The following is an 11,586-nucleotide window of genomic DNA, read 5'->3' as shown; positions in this document are numbered from 1 at the left end:
GAGGTGGCTTGGAAAGGCAACAGCATTTGTATTCAATGAGGTGTAAACATCTAGAGTAAGAAGAAGAGAAGGGGGGCAGGGGGAATGGGGGGATATGAGTGATGGAGGAGAGGGTGAGCCATGGGGGAGAGTGGTCAGATATAACAAATTTTCTTTTTTACATCTTGCAAGGGGCTGGGATTGCAAGGCCTGTCTGGGACCATAGGGCCTGGTGGTTTCCTGGGCCTTATTGGTGGTATGTGGGCTTGGGGCCTCTCGGCCCCAGGGCTGGTGATCAGTCTGATGTACTAACCAGCTGGCCTACAGCACATTTAAGAAGAGGGACAGAGTGAAAGGAGAAAGAAAATATAGTATATGGTAGTGGGGAAATACAAGTGGAGCAAGTTGCAATCAACAATGGCAATGGTGGAAAAATATGGAAGTAACTTTTGTGATGGACTTATCATAGAGAATGTGTTCCACCTGCAACAGAGCTGCTGGTGTTGGAGCACAGATTGAAACATTTTTTTTACTATTTTTTTATTTGTTTCTCTTTCCTTTATTGCTCATGAGGGTATATTTTTGGGGGGCAAGGGATATTATGTTTACTCTTAAACAAGAATATTTTAGTAATGTATAAAAACATCATTTGTACAAAAATAAAAAAAAATTTAAAAAAAGAAGTATAAATGAGGAAGAAGCATATTCCATGAGAGACAACAAATGGACTTATCTGAAGTTGGGAAATGGACTATCTTATCTGAGAAAGAGCAAAGTCCAGTGTCACTTTATCTTAGTTCTTTGAAGCTTCTTCCCTTAGTAATTGTCTCTGAAACTCTGCACTTTTGGAATTTCTGTTGTATGTTACCATCTTGGCAGTCTGCTCATCTTAAAATATTCCTCTACAATGCAAAGTTTGGTTTGATGAAATACTCCTGCAGCCTCCATTTGATTATGTGCTTGCTAATTTTCATTACCCTTCTGACCCTATTTCTTTTTATACTTCAAAACCATGATCCCTGTGTTTTCTCACCACTCTCACTTAGAAAACTTTTGCAACTTTTCAACTCTTATTTGTTTGTTTCCACTCTCCCTTCATCCTCTTTTAACTTCTTGAGGGCAAGGAATATCTCAATTTTTGTTTGCATCTCCTTAGCAAGGTCAGACACTGCCCTATTGTTATAGTAGTTTCTCTTCAATGCTACAGGACTAATGTGAGTTGAAAATATAGAGATAATTTCTCTTCTTTCTCCAGAATGAATCTCTCTCTCTTTTTTTTTTAGGTTTTTGCAAGGCAAGTGAGGTTAAGTGGCTTGCCCAAGGCCACACAGCTAAGTAATTATTAAGTGTCTGAGACCGTATTTGGACCCAGGTACTCCTGACTCCAAGGCCGGTGCTTTATCCACTACGCCACCTAGCCGCCCCCAGAATGAATCTCTAACATAGACAGGCCTGTCTTACAATGCCTTCAAATCTGAAATTCTTTTCTTTTCTTTATTTAATTGGAGAATTTGCATCTCATAAAGAAACAAAGGCTTAAACAGCAAGCTTAATACCTCACTAATATTTTGTGTCTATTCTCAGATTCTGCAGCTACACTGAGGCAGTATGAAGGGTGAGGATCAGAAGAGTGCCTTTCCCAACATAGGTTATCATTAGAAGTATGCAACAATCTATAAGAACAGACCATGTTATCTCTTCATTGTACTAGAATTAATCAATATTTTGTATTAAAATCAGAGTTTATATAATGGGGAACAATTTGTAATCTTTAAAAACCAAGTAAAATTTCCTAAATACCATTCATCTCACTCTCTTCCTCATGTTTAAAATTTATGTATAATCAAAAGTTCTCTCTATATTAATGCTTTTAGAGTAGAAAAAAATTCTTTTCATCTCAATACTGAATATTTTGTGTCAAATATGGGACAAAACAAAAATTTCACAAGCGATTAATCATAGTATCATAGTATCAGTTTATGTTAGTTTCTTCCTAACTTCCCTATAATTGAACCTAAAACAACTAAATAACATATAAAACTTGCAGAAAACTTGTATTTTTTCAACATTGCATGTTCCTGCACTAAGAGGTAAAAAAATTTATTCTTTCTCTTCCCTCTAGTCACTAGACTGTAGTGAAGAAATAATACTACTGGCAGGGAGCAAAACAGGATGATATAAAAAAATTCAAACAGATAATTTACAGATGATGAGGAATGAAATATTTGTTATCTTGAACAGGTTTAGTAATAAGAAATGTTTCCCCTAGGACAAAAATGTATTTCTTTTTTCCTACTAGTAATAGCTTAAAGGATACCTCTTTAATCTTTCCCCATTTATTTCTGCATCTTGCTAGGTGAATATTTATTTTTATAGTGAGTCCAAACTTGATGAACTATGGATAGCTAGATATCAATGTGTCATTGGATTTAGTCCCAGAAAAAGGGTCAAAAACCTCTTTATGCCTCCAAAGTTTAAGCTTCCTCTGGATTTGTGTGAATTCTTCCCACCCCCAACCCCAATCTTATGGGAGATATTTTTTTTTTAATTTTGACCCATTCAGAGTATGTACTTAAAGATTCCAAACCTCAGTTTAGATGCATGTGAACAGGTAATGGAAAATCACTATCAAACAGTACTACCAAAATGTATTCCTACCAAATGGTTTTCCAGTAAGAATGATTCCAGTTGCACTTTGGGTAGCCATTAAATAGATTAATTTAAACACCAAATTTCTCTAATACAAAACAATTGATTAGGGAAAACAAACAAATAAATCAAGTTTCTGTGAACATTAAACAGCAAAGATAGACTTTACAGATTTGAAACATTATATTTAGGAATATTCAACTGGAGCAAATTATCACTATTTTGTATAAGACATTGGCATTTTGTCATCTATTACATTCAATCTGGGAACAGCTTTCCTCAAAGTTTTATTCTTTTGTTTATTGAAGGAATTTCTGTAATTCACTGTCCAGTGGAGGGAAAATCCCCATTAGATGTAAAGGTAGCAAGCTTAAAATTGAATCTTCACTCTGTCTCTTAATATCTATGTGACAGTGCCAAATCACTTAACCTCTCTGTGACCCAGTTTCCTAACATATAAAATGAAGGCTTTGGATTAGCTAACTTCTAACATAAAATCCAGCTCTAATTCTATAATCTTCCACTTTCCATTATTTACTGTAAACTAAAAAGCAAGAAAAATTGACCTGAATAAGAACACATAATTTTAACATAAAATAAGTATTAAACAATATATTGATTTATAAATTAATTTATTTTGATGTTTATAAAATTATTATTTTAAAATATTTTAGGTTCAATAATATTCAAGAAGTTTTAAAATTATTGAAAAATGAAAAGCATTTAAAATAATTTGTTTGCTCAAAGGGTACACTGGCATATTAATTATTATAAGACCCAAAGAAGGGAATCAGATCATATAATTTTCATATTTCTATGTCAAAGAAAAATTCTTGACTAAAGAAGAAATGCTGATAACAAAAGGTGAAACAGATAATTGGTATGCCATGAAATTAAATACTTTTTGCATGGAGAAAAATTTATCAAAGATGAGATGGAAAATGGTAAACTGGGAAAAATCTTTATATATAATATAGTTCTCATAAAGAACTGATAGAAAAAGACATTGAATAGTTATTTGAATAAACTCATTCAACAGAAAATATAAATATATATTCTAAATATATGAGCAAAATATTAAAAGTCTTATGAAAGAATACTCAAAATAACTAAGAATAAGAAAAATGCAAAGAAAACTTTTTGTAGCTCTAACACCCATTAAACTGGCAAAGATAAAAATATCAGAATAATTCATATTGTAGGATCGTGGAATGAGAAGCACATTGATAAAATACTGGTAGAGAGGTAAATTGTTGTAATCATTATGATAAAGTAATTTGGATTAATATTTAGAAAATATCTAGAAGTTCCACAATTTTTGCTCCAAACAATCCATTGCTAAATATACACAGACACAAAAATATATATGCATATATACATCTATATGTAATACATATGTGTACATATGTACACATGTGTGTACACACATGTCACATATACACAATACAATTCATATATATGCATGTATATATATATACACCTACATACTTATGAACATACATAAAGACATATGTATAAAATAAAGAAGATACCCTTTAGTTGGAAAATAGTTAAACAAATCTTGGCATATAAATGTACTTGACTGTTAATATACCTTAAGAATCTAAAAGATAAAGAAATATTGGAAGACTTCAATGAAGTAAATAGAATCAAGAAAACAAAAAGCAAAATGGTGACAAAAATGAAATAGAATTAAAAGATCTAAACAATAGAAGTTGTATTATAATGGTCAAGTTTATCTGCCTCTCCCCCCAAATGAGACATGATAACAAATCATATCCTTCCTTTTTTGCAAAGGAGAGGGACCAGGGACTATGGTATATTTGATATATTAGATATATATTATATGTTAGGTGATTGTTTTGAACTTTTAAATATTGTGTTGCATTTTGAACGGTTTCTTCTTTCTTAAAAAATAAAGAATAAGAATGTCATATACCTTAAGAAATGTAGTTGTTATAAAAAGAAAAGATAACTCAAATGCTATTAATATAGGTAGAATGGCTAAACAACATCAGTGAAAGTGACTAACTAGATAGATTTTCATACTGGAGCATGATATTTCTAGGAAATCTTCCCTTAATTGAGTTTCCTCAAACTTTTATTCTTTGATACTTTGTTGTTCTTTTTTTCAAGTAAGTTACATTTCTCATAAGCATAAAATGTTAAATGATATTCAAATGCTGCAGATTGATTCTATATTATTTTAATTGATGCTATTAATAATTAATTGATTTTATCTTTTCATTGCTTAAGACAAGGCTTTCTTTTTTTCCTCTGAATTTATTTTACAAATTCAGTGAGCCTGTGATGAATTAAATCCAATTCTCATGTTAATCACTATTCTATTATTTCTTCATAGATTTTTGCTCTCCTTGGGTATGTGGGTGGACACCATACAATTGGTTTAGCATCTTTGTACCACTAAGACATCCTTCAAAGACGTCTAATTTGCTATCCAAAAGTCTGCGCCACTATCTCTGACCTTTCAGATATATGGAAATGTTTAATGTTTTTCAGTTATGGAAGACAAGGTGGGGTTCTTGCTGCCATCTCAATCTCAATTTCCAGTAAATTATCTTGTCTTCATTGTCTCAGATCTGTATTTAACCATGTTGATTTTACCATTCATGTCATTAAATTTTAACTAATCATAACAATTTCCTTGTCTACAAAGTTTTGGTCTATAAAAATTTATAAGCCTATGATAGAAAACTGCCTCCCCCCATTTTGCATCTTAGAGTACTGGGGTCTAAGGTACTATTTATTAGCAAATTACATTTATCTAATAAATTGGTCATGCTAGAAACTTTGCGTTTCAGTTTGCCTTAACCGACAGTATGTCATATTAAGTGCATCAAGAAGACATGGTTCTATTTGAAGCTGGCCATTTTCTCAGATAATATCTCAAATAGATGACAGTACTTCTGGGTAGTCACTTAATGATTCATGTAGTACAGATAAAAGAAATTACTGAAGATGTCTACCTTGGTCAATTAAACATCACTTTTTTTTATAATTTTTCGTTATTGATAAGAATGTTAGAGGACTAGGAAGTTGGCTGCTTTTCTTAGCTTTGTGCCCATAACTAACAAATATTTGGGATATAATTAAAATTTAATTGCATAACTATTTGAAAACAAAAATAAAAAGTAATAAAAATATAGAATTTTTTGATAATAGACTGATTAAAGTTATTCTTTACTAATGAACAGTAGTAAAGAGAAAGAAGAATGCATCAAGAAACTTCTAAGGAGATAGAAATTCAAATCTTAGTATATTTCACTTTTTGAAATTAGAAATAACTATAAAATCCACTATCTAGTGAAATGTTCATTTCCTTTCTAATATTTATCAAAATAAATGTTTTAAATCTGTACTTATTTTTCAGTTTAAATAACCATCATGGACAGTGGTTGTAAAGTAAGAAAAAAAAATTTTCATTTTTTTCTAATCACAATTCATTAGCTATTACTTCCTCTACCTAGACACCATAACAAATAGAAATTCCTCAGGATTTCCACAAATAAAAAGTCCATAATATTGTTGTAGTATGACAAAGTGAGGCCATAATTTGTCAAAAGTTACATCTTTTAAAGGAAGGTAAGTAAAAGCAACAAGACCATGATTTTGTGTCCATGTTGAATGATTTTAGGAATTTGAGTTTCTTATCCTAAATAAAATAACACTTAGGGAGTAGATATAGAAGAGGACTGGACTACCAGAGTCTAAGAGTAATGGTTAAATGTTATAGAGAAGAAAATTTAGACTTGCTATTATAAAACATCTACACACAAATGCACATATAATCCAATGACAACAGCAACACAAACTTTTCAAAACAATTTGAGTTCATCAGAAATACTTGGAATGCCTTGGGAGATAGTGAGTTCACCAGACTTGGCACAGTGCCTGGCAAAATTTTTTATGAATTGTTGACTTAAATTCTGACAAAAGGTAGATAACTACCTGTTAAGAATACTCTTGAAAGGATTTATTTATCATATTTAGATTGCACTAAAAAGACTTACAATATTCCAACTGAGGTTCTGTGGGAAAAAAAAAGAAGAAAGTTATTAAAAATGCAAGGGGACATTAGTTTTGTTGTCTTTTTTTTGTTGTGGTTAAACAGATGTTTAAGTATCTCTCTTCCTACCATAGAATATATTTAGTCCATTCCTTGAAGGCAATAAACTGCTGCTTCAAAGAATCCTGGTAGTAAAAAGTTGACTTTAAGATTTCACCTCTTGGAATTTTTTCAATTTAATATTCAAGGAACTAAGACTGAATCTGTGATCATGAAGTCATAGGTTTTAGAGCTGGAAAGACCTTCTGAATTTATCTGCTCATATCCCTTTTTTAAAAATATATAGACATTTAAAATATATAGAAGAGGTTAAATAACAGAGTATTAAGGCTAAATTTAGACTGCTTTTTTACTTCAAATCCAGTGATCTTTTACACTAATATTTCTTTAACTCTAGAACATTGAATATTTCTTACTTTCCTCCCATGGATTATGTTTGAAATTAATCTTTACCTTTACCATCTTTTTTCAAGCTAATCAAAAAAGGGGAGGCATTGAAGTGTGGAGGTGAAAAGAAAAGAGCTCCTATCCCTTCTTTCTGCTCCAACCACTACCAGCCTTACCAGGCCTCTTAATTCTCATTTTCCCCTACTATTTAGAGCTTTGATGAGAGAAATGAAAATGAAATAAAAGAAGAAATAGCAGAGGATAATTCAACAGGAAAAAATGAAAAATTAGTAGCAGTGTCTATGTACTCAAAATTTGGGAATACTATAATAAAAATTAAAATCTATACTAGATAGAAATTTTGAAAAATCTTCATTCTCTAAGAAATTATAAAAGTAGTTAATTTTGAAGTATTTAAGTTGTCTTAGAATCTTATCAGTTTAATGCTCTTCCCAATGATGTGGGTCACAAACTATTCATACCAGCTTATCCTATGCAACTCTTTTTGATTTGTCACAAGGGGTCACCTAGCATGCTAGAATCTTCCAGTAAGTAATTTTCCTATTCTTCATTATGAGTTGAAGGGATTTTTGAAGGCTCTGCCCATGGAATGTCAACTTTAGTAGATCACTATACTTTAAAAGTTTCATAAGTTTCAATAAAGAAAGAATGCATTCTGAAGAACAGGCTAACTAGTTGACTCACTAGTTAACTTAACTAAACCAGAGAATGAGTGGAGGGAAATAAATTGAGAAGAGATTGGAAAGAAAATGAATGTTAGATTATGGATAGTGTTCAGTACTGTACTGAGGACTTGAATTCCCAGAGGCAATGAAATGAAGTCAGTGGTTACATTCAAGTTTCAGAAGTGTCCATTTGGCACCATGAGGAGGGTAAATGAAGAAAAATATATTACCTCCAATTAGGAGGCAACGACCACAGTTCAGGTCAGAAAGAATAAGAACCCAGCCAAAGGTCATTGCTGTGGGTAAGGAAGTAAGGGATACAGGTAAGATACTAAGGAGGGAGATTTGTGAGCCCAAGAGGAAAGTATCAAATATGCTTCAAGTTTGTAAAGCTGAAGCAGAAATGATACTGGTATTTGTGACATAAATATAGAAGTTTGGAAAATGGATAGGGTTGGAGAGAATATATCCTTTAAGAATTGTTTAGTTTGAGATGATTTTAAAGAAACCACTTGGGATTTTATAGAATTTGTTGTCAACAGGAGAGAAGTATTATGGTAGCATATATAAATTTTGAAGTCATTTTCATTGTGATGATAAGGTCACTGATGAAATCACTAAGGGAGAAAGAAAAGAAAGGAAGAATATAAATATACATGTATATTTATATCTATGTCTATATATACATATACACACCTATAACTTTAGGTTTGCAAAATGCTTCTTATTAATCATGTAAGATACATAGTATATCATTAATATCTTAAATGTAAATTGTTCACTGTTTATCACAGAGTATTAGAACTGGAGTCTATAGACATCATCTAATTATATCATTCTCCTCCTCCTCCTCTTCCTCGTCCTCCTCCTTCTTTCTTCTTCTTCCTTTTTTTTCCTCTCCCTCTCTTTCTCTACCTTGCATTGAATGTGAGAGAGAGGTTTCTTTTGAGACTCATTTCCATTTCCTCACAGTTGTTTATTTCTCCCTCAATCTTTGCTCTAAGTTTTTATAGTTTCTGTCTTCTTGAGAATTTATCTTTGTATGAAAAATGATTATTATTCCTTTTTTATTTCTTATTTATTTTTCTTAAACAATTCAGATTGGATCAAAAGAACAATTATTAAGGAAGCAGGTATCTAATGCAAAGGCTAGAAAGTAAAGAAAATAATGCTTTGAATAAAATGAAAACCTCATTAATTATTCTATTTCAAAATGAATAGTTTGAGATAGAACAAAGCAGTCCCATTTCCATCTAATTTCTTCCTTTTCTGTCAGTGCAGCTTGGTCCTGTTCGGGCCACAGATAAGGAGTCCACCAATCATGGATGATCAGTACATGGGCAACTAAAAGGAGCTGTTTATACTGAGTCTTTTAAGTATTATGGTTCCCTACATTTAATTTTGTATGGAAGGTCCTTGTGATTTTTTCTTCTCAAGCTTCACAAATGTTTTCCCAATTTCTGCTCCAGTCAAAGTCAATTGGTGACATTACTGCTTCCCCTTCTTCTGATTTTCCTTCTGTTCCACAGAAGTAGAACTTCCAAATTCTTCTGTCTGAGATGCTATCTTTTTAGATGCCATATCAAAGAATTTTAATGATGCTTGTTGGAGAGTAGATGCTGCCTGCCTGATGTTTTTCCCATTTCACTATATTTTTGAGCAAATAACTCTTTCATTTTACAAATCTCTTCTTTTAGTTTATTGCACTCATCTTGTAGAAGTTGTTCTTTTAATTCTTCTATTTCTTCAGTATCACAAATGGTTCTTTCTGCCACATTAACAACATTTTTTCTTCTATTTTTCCTGACTTCCCTGCATTCTTGACCACATTTTCATTGTCATCTATACCAGAAGACTGGATCACAATTTGTTGTTCATGTCCTTTGCAGAAAAAATGTACAATGTATAGACCCATTAGTATCAATGTCAAATGTGAGTTCAATCTGTGGAAATCCACTTGGGGCTAGTGTAATTCCAGTCAAAGTAAATTTACCAAGAATCTTGTAGTCTGTGGTCATTTTCTCCCTTTCTTTGGCACACTTTAATTACCACTGTAATTAGCAGCTGTAGAAAACACTTGGAATGGTTGGGGTACTACTTCTCCTTTGTTGAAAATGCCTCCTAATGTTTCAATGCCCAGAGAAAGAGGAGCAACATCTAGAAGTAACACATCTGTGACATCACATGCTAGCATGCCTCCCTGAATGGCACTCTTCATTGCCACAGCCTCATGAGGATTGTCAGTTGTACTAGAAGCCCAGTCTACTGAACCTTGGGTATTCTGCTCATGCCACCAACTAGGTTGACTTCTAACAATGTCACTCTTAGTAAATTCAATATCTTGCATGGCCTTCTGGTATGGGGCAAGTGTCCCCTTGATGAGATCAGTAACAATACCCTCAAACTGAGTTCAAGTCAGTTTTATGTTCATGTGCTTGAGTCCCAAAGCATCCAAAGTCAAAGATGGTAAGTTGATGCCAGTCTGTACAGAAGAAAACTCCTGCTTTGCTTTCTCAGAGACCACCTTTCCTCACTGAAGAGCCATATTCTCTTTTGTTAGGTTAAGTTCTGTCTCTCTATTGATTTTTTTCATAATGCACTGGAGAACAGCATGGTCAAAATCTTCACCATCTAGGAAAATATCCCCATTGGTAGATTTCATTTCAAATACATCCTTCTGAATTTTCAGGATAGATATCAAAAGTTCCACCACTTAAGTCAAGCCAAGGCAGCAGCTGTAGGCTCATTAATCACTCAAGGTATATTTAGATTGGATAGTTGCCCAGCATCTTTGGTGGCCTGTCACTGAGAATCAATGAAATAAGCAGGCACAGTGATAACAGCATTTTTTTTGCTGAATGTTCTAGATAGCTTTATGCAGTCTACTTCATCTTCATTAACACAAATAACCATTCTGACTTGGATGAAATGCATCCCAAGGGCTTCTACCCAGGCTTCAACATTGGAGGAATGGATAATTTTAAAATGAATATTTTGAATGTCTTTCTACACTTTAGGGTCTTCAAATCAATGGTCAAATGAGATGATTTGTGGCATAGAATGTGTTGTTTGGTTTGGTGACTGCTTGCAATTTATCAGACATGTCAAAAAAGTGCTTGTATTCTGTAAAGGTTAAAACTGAGGGAATGGTTCTGGTACCTTAGGCATTTTCTAACATTTTTACTAGATTTCCTTCCATTATTGCACATAAGAGTTACAGGTATCCAAGTCAATACCAATAAAGTCCACCTTGATGGTCTCTGATGCATAGTCTCATGTTGAAATGATTCAAAAAGCCTCATGAATAAGACCATTACAATCATTCTGGTAAAAACTGGCTGCAGGGCTCCAGGAGCTGATTCCAATAAGGTGTGCAATGACAATGTGGCTGGTGCTGAACACAGTAGGTAGATGGACAGGGGTCAGTAGTGAAATGAACTGAAGGGGCTAGCTTTGATATTCCTTTTTAAAGCAACTTCTTTGTATCCCTTCCAAATTTTTGCTTAATCAACCTCTTTAGCCTTGCTTTCTTCCAAATTATTTGTATCTATTGTATGTACTTTAAATAATAATTGCATCCTTTTTGTGTTATTTGCCATAAAAACAAGGATGCTGAATTTTTTTTTGTAATGTTACAATAGAATCACTTGGTGAGATACAGGTATATGTTTCTTTCATTGGAAATTCCTTAAATTTATGCTACATTAGAATTTCAGTGCTTTAGCTACTAAATACAAGTAATTAATTAAATCATACTACCAGTTGGCTGAAGAATATTATTTTAACTTTCTCAAATGG

The 11,586-nt window shown here is 32.7% G+C and overlaps 1 pseudogene; it reads right to left on the bottom strand.

Annotated features, from left to right (window-relative positions):
- Positions 1–9,662: 9,662 nt before the first annotated feature.
- LOC141492227 (stress-70 protein, mitochondrial pseudogene) lies at positions 9,663–10,701 on the bottom strand (annotated as a pseudogene).
- Between the last annotated feature and the right edge of the window lie 885 nt (positions 10,702–11,586).

Source organism: Macrotis lagotis, chromosome 6, assembly GCF_037893015.1.
Source record: "Macrotis lagotis isolate mMagLag1 chromosome 6, bilby.v1.9.chrom.fasta, whole genome shotgun sequence".
NCBI lineage: Eukaryota > Metazoa > Chordata > Mammalia > Peramelemorphia > Peramelidae > Macrotis > Macrotis lagotis.
Note: the sequence above shows the minus strand (reverse complement) of the source record. Positions and strands in the feature narration are given on the sequence as shown.